Source organism: Bison bison, unplaced genomic scaffold (genome assembly GCF_000754665.1).
Source record: "Bison bison bison isolate TAMUID 2011002044 unplaced genomic scaffold, Bison_UMD1.0 scf7180017864384, whole genome shotgun sequence".
Taxonomy (NCBI): domain Eukaryota; kingdom Metazoa; phylum Chordata; class Mammalia; order Artiodactyla; family Bovidae; genus Bison; species Bison bison.
In genome coordinates, this window is record NW_011494956.1 from 313,695 (window position 1) to 325,490 (window position 11,796).

General features: G+C 40.1%; 1 protein-coding gene across 1 annotated transcript in view; it reads right to left on the bottom strand.

The window, feature by feature from the left end:
- Positions 1 to 10,970, bottom strand: part of RNF13 (ring finger protein 13) — a 128,094-nt gene extending 117,124 nt beyond the window's left edge. The window contains exon 1 of the mRNA XM_010858106.1: positions 10,886 to 10,970. The gene's annotated coding sequence lies outside the window, so the exon portion shown is untranslated. The remainder of the gene's footprint in view (positions 1 to 10,885) is intronic.
- Between the last annotated feature and the right edge of the window lie 826 nt (positions 10,971 to 11,796).

The following is an 11,796-nucleotide window of genomic DNA, read 5'->3' on the forward strand; positions in this document are numbered from 1 at the left end:
ATCTATATTATAATGACCAAGGGTATGTAATCTGATACCAGGAATGCAAAAGTGTAAGTAGATAATCATTCAACACTATGCTAAAAGGACATCCCATACTATTAATATTCACAATAATCATACATCATTGAGATTAAAATTCTTTAGTGTTCCACTTCCCACTTTCTTATTTACCTATGTGATCCAGTTTATAAAGTTAAAAAAGAAGGTAAATGACCATTAAAAGAAATTAATGCTACACACAAAAATTAGTCATGCTTCTATATATCAGCAATGAATAATCCAAAAGAAAACAACTGTATTTATAAAGGTATCTGAAAGAATAAAATACCCAGGAATAAATTTAATAAGGAAGTGAAAGACTTGTACACAGAAAACCACAAAACATTGCTGAATGAAATCAAAGACCTAAATAAATGGAAAGATAACCCGTGTACTGTAAGACTAAATATTGTTGAGGCGTTCCCTGGTGGCCCAGTGGCTAGGATTCCAGGCTTTTACTGCTGTGGTCCACATTCTATCCCTGGTGAGGGAACTGAGACCCTGCAAGCCACATGGTGTGACCGAAAAAAAAAAGACTACATATTGCTAAGATGGCGATACTACCCAAACCAATCTACAGATTTAATACATTCCTTATCAAAATTCCAACAGCCTTTTTAACGCAGACATGGTTAAGTCAATCGTCAAATTCATATGAAACCACAAGGGGCCCTGAATAGTTCAAAGTAAATTTGAAAAAGAAGTACAAAGCTAGAGGACTCACACGTCCCAATTTTAAAATCTTACTATAAAGCCATAATCAAAACAATGTGGCATGGGCATAAGGATAGACATATAGACCAAAGGAACAGAATTGAGAGTCCAAAAATAAATCCATAGTTCTATGGCCTAAAAGATTGGCAATAAAGGTGCCAAGATCATTCAACAAGGAAATAACACTTTCTTCAACAAGTGGTACTGGAACAACTGGACAGTCACATGCAAAACAATGAAGCTGTAACCCTAAATTCACAATATGCAAAATTTAACTCAAAATAATTAATGACCAAAGAGCAAAAATGATAAAACTCGTAGAAGAAAATAAAGGAGTAAATCTCCATGATCTTGGATTCCACAATGGGTTCTTAAATATGACACCAAAAGTATAAGAAACAAAATAAATTGAGCTTGATCAAAATTTAAAACTTTCATGCATCAAAGGATATTAATAAGAAAATGAAAAGCCCACAAAATGGAAGAAAATACTTGCAAATCATACATCTGATAGGATCTAGTATTCAGAATACATAAAACATAACAATAACAAAAAAACAAAGAATGCAACTAATACATGGGCAAAAAATTAGAATAGACATTTCTCCAAAGAAGACACACAAATGGCCAAACAAGCACATAAAAAGATGCTCACCATCATCAGTCCTTAGGGAAATGTGAATCAAAACCACAGTGAGATACTGCCTCACATTCACACAGAGAGCAATCAGTTCAGTTCAGTCACTCAGTCGTGTCCGACTCTCTGCGACCACACGGACTGCAGCACCCCAGGCCTCCCTGTCCATCACCAACTCCCGGAGTTTACCCAAACTCATGTCCATTACTCGATGATGCCATCCAACCACCTCATCCTCTGTTGTCCCCTTCTCCTCCTGCCTTCAATCTTTCCCAACATCAGGGTCTTTTCAAATGAGTCAGCTCTTCGTATCAGGTGGCCAAATTATTGGTGGTTCAGCTTCAACATCAGTCCTTCCAATGAACACTCAGAACTGATCTCCTTTAGGATGGAGTGGTTGGATCTTCTTGCAGTCCAAGGGACTCGTAAGAGTCTTCTCCAACACCTCAGTTAAAAAGCATCAATTCTTCAGCAGCTCAGCTTTCTTTACAGTTCAACTCACATCCATACAAGACTATTGGAAAAAGCATAGCCTTGATGAGACGGACCTTTGTTGGCAAAGTAATGTCTCTGCTTTTCAATATGCTATCTAGGTTGGTCATAACTTTCCTTCCAAGGAGTAAGTGTCTTTTAATTTCATGGCTGCAGTCCCCATCTGCAGTGATTTTGGAGCCCAAAAAAATAAAGTCTGACACTGTGTCCACTGTTTCCCCCTCTATTTGCCATGAAGTGATGGGACCGGATGCCATGATCTTCGTTTTCTGAATGTTGAGTTTGAAGCCAACTTTCTCACTCTTCTCTTTCACTTTCATCAAGAGGCTCTTTAGTTCTTCTTCACTTTCTGCCATAAATAAGGGTGATGTCATCTGCATATCTGAGGTTATTGATATTTCTTCCAGCAATCTTGATTCCAGCTGTGCTTCATCCAGCCCAGTGTTTCTCATGATGTACTCTGCATATAAGTTAAATAAGCAGGGTGACAATATACAGCCTTGACGTACTCCTTTCCCAATTTGGAACCAGTCTGTTGTTCCATGTCCACTTTTAACTGTTGCTTCCTGACCTGCATACAGATTTCTCAAGAGGCAGGTCAGGTGGTCTGGTATTCCTATCTCTTTCAGAATTTTCCACAGTTTATTGTGATCCACACAGTCAAAGGCTTTGGCATAGTCAATAAAACAGAAATAGATGTTCTTCTGGAATTCTCTTGCTTTTTCCATGATCCAGAGGATGTTGGCAATTTGATCTCTGGTTCCTCTGCCTTTTCTAAAACAAGCTTGAACATCAGGAAGTTCACAGTTCACGTATTGCTGAAGCCTGGCTTGGAGAATTTTGAGCTTGCTCAAAATTGTGTGAGATGAGTACAACTGTGCAGCAGTTTGAGCATTCTTTGGCATTACCTTTCTTAGGGACTGGAATGAAAACTGACCTTTTCCAGTCCTGTGGCCACTGCTGAGTTTTCCAAATTTACTGGCATGTCGAGTGCAGCACTTTCACAGCATCATCTTTTAGGATTTGAAATAGCTCAACTGGAATTCCATCACCTCCACTAGCTTTGCTCGAAGTGATGCCTCCTAAGGCCCACTTGACTTCACATTCCAGGATGTCTGGCTCTAGGTGAGAGGTCACACCATTGTGATTATCTGGGTTGTGAAGATCTTTTTTGTACAGTTCTTCTGTGTATTCTTGCCACCTCTTCTTAATATCTTCTGCTTGTTAGGTCCATACCATTTCTGTCCTTTATTGAGCCCATCTGTGCATGAAATGTTCCCCTTGTGTCTCTAATTTTCTTGAAGAGATCTCTAGTCTTTCCCATTCTACTGTTTTCCTCTATTTCTTTGCATTTATCGCTGAGGAAGGCTTTCTTATCTCTCCTTGCTATTCTTTGGAACTCTGCATTCAAATGGGTAGCAATAGCACTAATTTTTTTTTTTTAACTGGGAAAGAACAAGTGTTGATGACAATGAAGAGAAACTGGAACCCTCATACGTTGCTGGTAGGAATGTAAAATGGTTCAGTCACTGTGGAAAATAGTTTAGCAAGACCTCAAAAGGCTAAACATAGGATCACCAGATGATCCAGCAATTCCATTCCTTACATATACCCAGAAAAAATGAAAACTAGTTCTCAGACAAACTGTTGTAAATGAATGTTCATGGCAACAATATTCACAATAGTCAACAGATGCAAAGAACCCAAATGTCCTTCAACAGATGCTGTATATATACAATAAAATAATTAAGCTGTAAAAAGGAAAGATTCATACATACAGCAATGTAGCTTGCAACAACCTTGCAGAACCTTGAAAACATTATGCTAAGTGAAAGAAGCCAGACACTAAACCATACATATTGTATGGTTCTATTTATATAAGATTTCCAGAATAAATGAGATCTCCAGTAAATCCATAGAGACAGCAAACTGGTGCTGCCAGGGGCTGGTGGCAGCAGAGAATGGGTACAAGGTTTTAACTTCTAGTGATAAAAATGTTAGATAGAGAGTGGTGGTTGCACAACACTGTGATTTACTAAGTACCACCCAATTATTAACTTTAAAATTGTTAATTTTATGTTGTATGAACTTCACCTCAAAAAATGTTAAGCAATTAGTATTTATAATACTTGTTATATAAATGTATAACTTACAAGCACAGTTCTTTTTTGAAGGTCAAATATGTAAATTACAAGGACAGTGATTAGACAAATTATTCTTCAATGAGGTGTTTTACACCTAAGCAAAGCAGAAATTCAACTCCTACAATCTTATGACTTGATTTAGAAATATTTACCTATCATCAGGTGGGATTATTTTTCCCTGAAGATACATTCCCTCTAAAAGTTTAACTGGATATCCTGATCATTAGAAAATGAGCCCAAACTACAGTCATATTCAATCTAACTTTGACAAAATTTTCTAGCCCCTTAGAAATAACCCTAAGTCAAATTCTTACCTGACCAGAAGCTCTCTCATTTCAATAAGCAGAATACTTTTAATTTTCAGCTGTCTTCTCAATTTCCATTAATGTGGCTATGGACATAAATAAGTTTTAATGTCCGAATATTTTAAGGTTACTGATACCCTAAAACCACACAATTAACATTGTTCCTCAGCATAAAAGACAGAGTTCCTCAAATAGGATTTATACCACTGAAATAACTGGAAGCAAGATAAATATCTTCCCCATGGATCATTCTCTTAAAAGGAATATAAAAATAGATATAAAGATGCCTGATCACATTACTCCCTGCCTAAAATTCCTTAATAGATTAAACAACTTTTAGAATAAAGTTGAAAACTATAAAGTTCATGAACTGCTCCAGTTTTGTCCCTTGCCATTCCTCCTCAGTCTCCTCTAACCTCTAACTGTCTGAACTTTCTCTTCTCTCAGACTCTCCTTATGTGCCTTCTCTGGGCCACCTCGGTATAATGAAACATTTAATTTGTTCATCACTCCTTGAAGTTAGGGACTATGTGGTTTCAGATTTGAGATACTTAGCACCTAGCACAGTAATCAAAGGCCGTTGTAAAACTAAAGTATGAACAACTAGTAACATCCTTTACTGGGGTCTAAAATATTATGGCTTATTTTTCCTTCATAATGGCAAGAGGGGAAACTACATGTTAGGCTATATTTTGCCTTGTTTTTTAAAATTACAATGTAGTCTTCTTAGGAAATAACATCAAATAGGTAGCATTAGTTTTGCAGACATCCCTTTTAAACATCTAGTTTGTTAACTAAAAGCATAAATTCAGTCTGATTATTATTCAATGGAAGTTCATGATTGGCTCTGTTTTATCAATATTAGTAAAGTGAAATGATAGAAGACATTTTGTAAGTCTTAAAAGCAGACTTTTTTAAGTGGAAAATTCAAAGTGCTTCATTTTACAAGTGAGGATATGAACTGAGAGGTCAAGTTATTTATGCAAAGTCACCAAGCTACTTATTGGGCAAGTTGGGGAACACCCACATACCCAAATTCTTTTAATGGTGATGCTTTCAGCTACAATATAACTGAAAAAAATTTCACTTCAATCACTTCAAAAATTTCCACTTCAATCTCATAGGCAATGCATAAGCCAGGCAATGCAATTCACAGCACACTTGTCTTTCTTCAATCTAGTGAGCACACGGGTCCCTTAATATTTGTTACACTCAACTGATTGCTCTCTCTTTAAGATCCGGCCCTTGCCTTAACACAACTTCCTTCTCCCCATCATAAATATTTAATGAGTACCTACATTTGCTGAGTATTAAATACATTAAAGTCATTTCATTAGGAAAAGGGGAAATGGGGAGACATGCATGAGTCAGAATGATGCAGTCCCTTCCTTTAAAGTGCTCTACAAAATTAGTTACAATCTGCTACAGTATTCGTACTTTATCTGTTCAGAATCATGACTTTATATTAAACACAGAATACAAGAAAAATCTAATTACTTTCAACTATTAAAATTAACCTTATTTTAAAATAAGCTCCATGAGGACAAGGATTTTTTATTTTTAAATTTATTTTTGGTTCACTAACATACTCCGCATGCCTAGAACACCACCTGATATAAAAAATACCTCAATATTTGTTGAGTGAATGATTGTGATAGAAAAATTCATAAGTAGTGGAGTCCAAGTAATGTTTCCACCAATGGAGTAACAGATCATGCAAACCTTCCTTGTCTTAATGCTTATGCCTAATGACCAATTTTTTATTTGATTGGCCAGCTACTTGGGCCTTGCATTACAGGAAACTGAAAACAGTTCAGAGATCAGTAAATTACTATACTGCTTAATTTAGTATCATGCCACTACCTAACTGCACCAAACTCTAGAAAATCTGCCAAGAAAGGAAACCACAGGCCATTCTACTTAGATCTGAGCCCTTTTTGAAGTATGCTGCTGCTGCTGCTGCTAAGTCACTTCAGTCGTGTCCCACTCTGTGCGACCCCATAGAAGGTAGCCCACCAGGCTCCTCCATCCCTGGGATTCTCCAGGCAAGAATACTGGAGTGGGTTGCCATTTCCTTCTCCAATGCGTGCATGCATGTTAAGTCGCTTCAGTCGTGTCTGACTCTGTCTGACTCTGTGCGACCCCACGGACAGCAGCCCACCAGTCTCCTCCGTCCACAGGATTCTCCAGGCAAGAATACTGGAGTGGGTTGCCACTTCCTTCTCCATTTTTGATGTGTAAAGGGCCTCTAGGCGTGTTTCTTCTTTGCAACAGGACAGAACTGGTGTTATCATCATCTTACAAAATAAGGAAACTGAAGCCAGAGAATGGGTTCAAAAATTCACAGAATTGCTAGACTTCCTACCACACCAGGCAGCCTTCTCCTCTCATCCTCTGAGCTGCTTCTCCCACAGTCTCAGCTTAAGTAGAATACAATCTCTCTAGATTCCCTCTTCATTGCTGACCCATAACAAGCACATAGATTCTCTGATTTTAAAGGTTTTGCTATTAATCAATTCAGGGTAACAAAGAGGGGATGACACAAAATAAGAAATCTGGAGATGTTACAATGCAACATACAACACGTGTGTATAAGTGTCTGGTACTATATAAAAATCACAGCATCTTTCCAAATTATTAATGTGAGAATCCCTAGTCTTCAATTTACTGGCTCTCTTTTGAAATAATAAATGAGAGCCTTGCTAATTTTCCAAAAATTTCCCTCCCCACTACCTTACCCCTATCGTCCCAGGACGCATAAAAACATTACAGGGGAAAAGAGTAGGTAGAACTCTATCTAAAGTGAGAAATCTGCATTTCTGAGGGTCTTCTGGAGTCACATCCCTCCTGTGAAACTGACCCACAGGGGGACTGTGGCTTTAGACAACTTCCTCACAAAGTGAGCAACTGGTCTCTTCTCTTTTTATGAAGTACACAGAGCTCCCATGTTCCATTTCACATTTCCAAACATCTGAACTAATCCTCAGCTCCAAAGCCAAAGACTGTATCATGAATTCTTCTCCTAAATCCCCTTACACCATCAACATCTGTTCATCATAATACGCTCCCCAAAAATAAGGCCCATACTTCTGTGGATTCCCAGGGTCACTTAACATTCTCAACCCAAACCCTTCACAACAACCCCACCATTATCACTTCCTGCCTCAACCACTGTTATTAAACTCCGGGGTATTCCTACCTCCAGGCTTCCATTCCTTCGCTGGACTTTGTTCCAGACTAGTATCTATAAAGAGGGATTCTTCCTCTTTATAGAATCAAGTACAAAATTCTTAACCTGGCTCCTTTAAGGATTCCTGTCAACTCTATCCATCTATCTTTATACCAGCCTGTTCCTTAAACATACTACCTTGACAAATGTTCTCTGCTTTCCTACTTCTATACCTTTGCTTCAGCAGTGTCCTTAGGTGAAATTCTTTCTTCTATCGTCCTCCAGTTGCTAACAATCTTTCAAATGGCCACATCCTCAATATGAAAGGAAAAGGCTGAGGCATATGATTTATTGAACACATTCTCTGTCTAGAACTTTACAAATTATCCTTACCCCACAAAAACATAATGGCTTAATAATATATTTTTGAGGAAGGAGCTGAGGAAACCAAGGATCAAAAGAGCTTACCCAAAGTCATCCAAATTAGCAAGAATCCAAAATAACTCCTCAGCATTTTGTATTTTTTAATAAAACATTATACAAGACAGGCTTTACAATCAGAATGCCTAGATTCAAATTTCAGTTACTCCACTAACAACCTGTGTGAACTCAGAAAGTTATGTATTTTCGATGCCTTCATTTCCCTATCTATAAAAAGAGAATCACAAATATTAAGTGCTTAGAATTGTCTGCCTGTAGTAAACAATGTTAGCTATTATGACTGTGATTGTTATCTATGTACTATAATACATAAACTGACAATACTGATTATACGTTCTCATTGTTCCTAAATTAGCTTTTATGTAATGTAAAAGGATTATGAAAACTAGCATTTTTGATAAATGCTCAATAAATATTTGTAGAATACATGAATTTTGAAACAATGATTATCCACCATGACCTAATTAAAAGAAATGTCTATTAATTCTATTTCTTCTTTTTAAAAAACTAACAATCCTTAGTTCTTCCCTTTTTTATGTCATGTGAAATTACCATATGCAATGCCATATGGCAGTAATATGTCAAATGGTACAAAACACTACTTTGATCCAAACTCATTTTGACTTCTGCTAAACATTCCCAGATTTCAAAATGTCCAAAACCACACTTTTTACTTAAACATCAACCATTTTTAGGTCATACCAACATGAAATAAGCACACCATGATATTTGACCATGCTATTTCACATATCTTTATGGCAAAAACTATAAAACATAAAATGCCTTCCTATCCAATTTTGTTCAAAGACACAAACCTATCATACCCTTAGTCTTGCCCTTACTTTGCTAAAATTAGTGCCTAGAAAACTTTTGATAAATCTATGTTACTCTGGGATGCAGAAAAACATCAAAGGAAGGGTGATGAATGCCGTAACAGTTAGGCCCCTGCAAAATGCCTACAAGAAATGAGCTTTAAACAAGGATAGATGAGAACTTACTCCCAATCCTTCAATATTAAACGCTGCAAATTAACATTTTTGTCCACATCATTTACTGTTATACACGGAGACACGAAGCTTGCTGGCTTCAAACAAAGGCAGGGGTAAAAAATATATATTATTAAAACAGTAGTTGTCATTCCTTACAGAGAGAATTAACTGCGCTTCTAGCCAACATTTCCAAAAAATAACAACAACAAAAACAACTACTTTGAGGCTTAACTATGTAACAGACATATTTTATATCAATTAATTCTTATAATTCTTCCCTTATTCACAAATCATGTCACAGAATTAGTAAATGGCAGAGCTGAAGGCTGAACCCAGTCTGACTCCCAAATTTGGGATCCAGTGTTTTGCCACAATCCACAATAATACGGTATACATTTACATCTTCCTCTTCACATTCATACATTTTTTAAAACCTGAAACAAAAGCTTCATGAAATAATATTTACTCTTACTCTATAGGATGTCCTATGCTATTTGTTTTTTTCTAACATTAATGTCAATGCACTAAATTGATTTCAAAATTCCCATGAGCCCTGCACTACACTTGTTACTGTCGTTGAGTCTCACCTGACTCGTTGGGACCCCATGGACTGTAGCCCGCCAGGCTCCTCTGTCCACGGGATTTCCCAGGCAAGAATACTGGAGTGGGTTGCCATTCCCTCCTCCAGGGGATCTTCCCCATCCAGGGATCGAACCCGCGACTCCTTCACTGGCAGGAGGATTCTTTACCACTGAGTCACCAGAGACGCCCACTACATTTCTTATCTACTATTTAAAGTTCTTTTAAACTGCTACCATAGAGTTGGGGAACTAAGATCCCACATGCTGTTCAATCAAAAGTACAAAAACAAACAAAAAACCTGCTACTACTGCCCAGTTTTGTTACTCCAAAATGAAGCTAATCTCATAGACCCATTAAAATGTATCCCTAAAAAGATTAAATCCTTGAAAGCCCTTCCTTAAACCCTGAATTGATGTATCTCTAACTAGAACTCTCCGACAGCACACCCATCTTATTTATTTACATTGTATCAAATACTGCAGATGTTCTCCTTGGAGAACAACAGATCATTGTGGAAAGGAATGCATGAGTTTTCCCTGTTCCTGCAGCATCACTGAGGAACACTTGTCAGGCTAGTTTGGGGTAACAACAAAGAACCTAAGCAGCTGCCCACGGTGCTGAAACTGAAGATTAAACGATGGTTTTGGAAATCTACTATTGCCAAATTAGGACAAAATAGAGGAATTTACCCAAAAGCTGACAGAGAACACTCTGTGACTGCCACCAAATATGCATGAGTGCTTCTGGGATCGCTTGGCTTCGGTGTTTGCCCTCTCACTCTCTGAGATAAAGTCCTGTCATCAGTGCGGGTCAACTCAATAAGCGTCCCGGCAGAGCTGCCAACTTTAGGGGGCAGGGACGTGGTTATCTGTCCCTAGCAGAATCACATCCCACCTTCTATCGAGCTTCCGGGGTGGGGGTGGGGGTGGCAGGAAGGTTAGAAAGAAAAGAGGCGACTGCCCTCTTTTTTTGCCAAAGATTAAAGCCTTCCCACAACTAAATTCAAGTGACTTCGCCCGGGGACGCCCGGAAAGAGACGACTTCCAGACAGCTTCCCAGGCTCAAGACACCTCAAGAGCGGAATGCAAGAAGCAAAACAGATAACCCAACAACTTTAGATACACACAAACTCATGGCGCAGGAATGCATGGGAGACTCGGCCTCTGAGCGCAGGGTTTTTTATTTTATCTTCTACAAAACAAAACAAAACTAAACTAATTTCCTCCGCACCCAACCTGAGGAGCAGCCAAGAGCACGGCGGCGGGGCCGCCTCGGAGCTTCAGGGCGGGCGAGGGGGTGTGTTCTCCCCGGCAGGCCCCACGGGGGGGAAACCTGCAGTCGGGCCGTCGAGACGCAGGAGAGGCTCTTACCTGGAAGCTGACCTTGCAACACAAACAGGCAACCAGCCGCGTCGCTGCAGAAGTCTCTACCCCGACTTCATGACTGAATCTCCGCACCGACCCCCACAGCCTAGAGTCAGAGCGCGTACGACAACACCGAAGGCGAGGCGGAAGTCCCGCCCCTTGCTCCTCATTGGCCCACACCCGAAGGTAGAGGAAAGCCATTGGGCCATAGAACTGCTCGCTAAGGCTCCTTCCCACTCTCTCGCTGAGTCTAGTTGCTTGCTCGGGTCCAGCTCGGAGAGATGCCTAGTGCGCGGAGTCGCGTTCTTGGCCTCGTGACCGTTCCTCTCTGGAATGAAAGGGCAGGACAGGGTGGGGCTGGCTTGCGGAGCGAGGCAGAAGGATCTACTTTTGGCGGGGAAAGGGGTAGCATGGCCGAGGGGATTGGCTATGGAATCCTCCCGCGTCCCCGCAGGAGTGGAGGCCGTGGGTCAGGAGGAGATCGGACCGAGCGGCCAGAGCTGGCTGGCCTAGTCCGTTCGGGCTGTTTGGGCCGAAGGAGCCCGAGACCCAGCTGGCGGGCTCCCCCCTGGGCGGGCCTGCTCTGGAGCCATCGCGACTCTTTCCTGTGCCGCACTCACCGGACCAGTGGAGGAGGCGAGGAAGAGGCCTTATCCCTTCTGCACCACGTCCAGGCCGAGATCTAGAAAGATGGAACCAAGGCCAGCGCCTTAGAGTCCCGGTCGCCTTGTTAGAGGAGCAAGCAGCCCTTGGGCTGAACACTAGTCCCCCGATGCCAGAGTGGAAACCGTGCTGACGTCTGCGCTTTGGGTCTGACACGCGCCATCCCCGAGACTCAACAAAAGTCAAACCGTGTGATTAAACCCTAGGTCAGCCTTTTAAAACCCTTCTTTCCTTTAATGAACAACAACAACAAC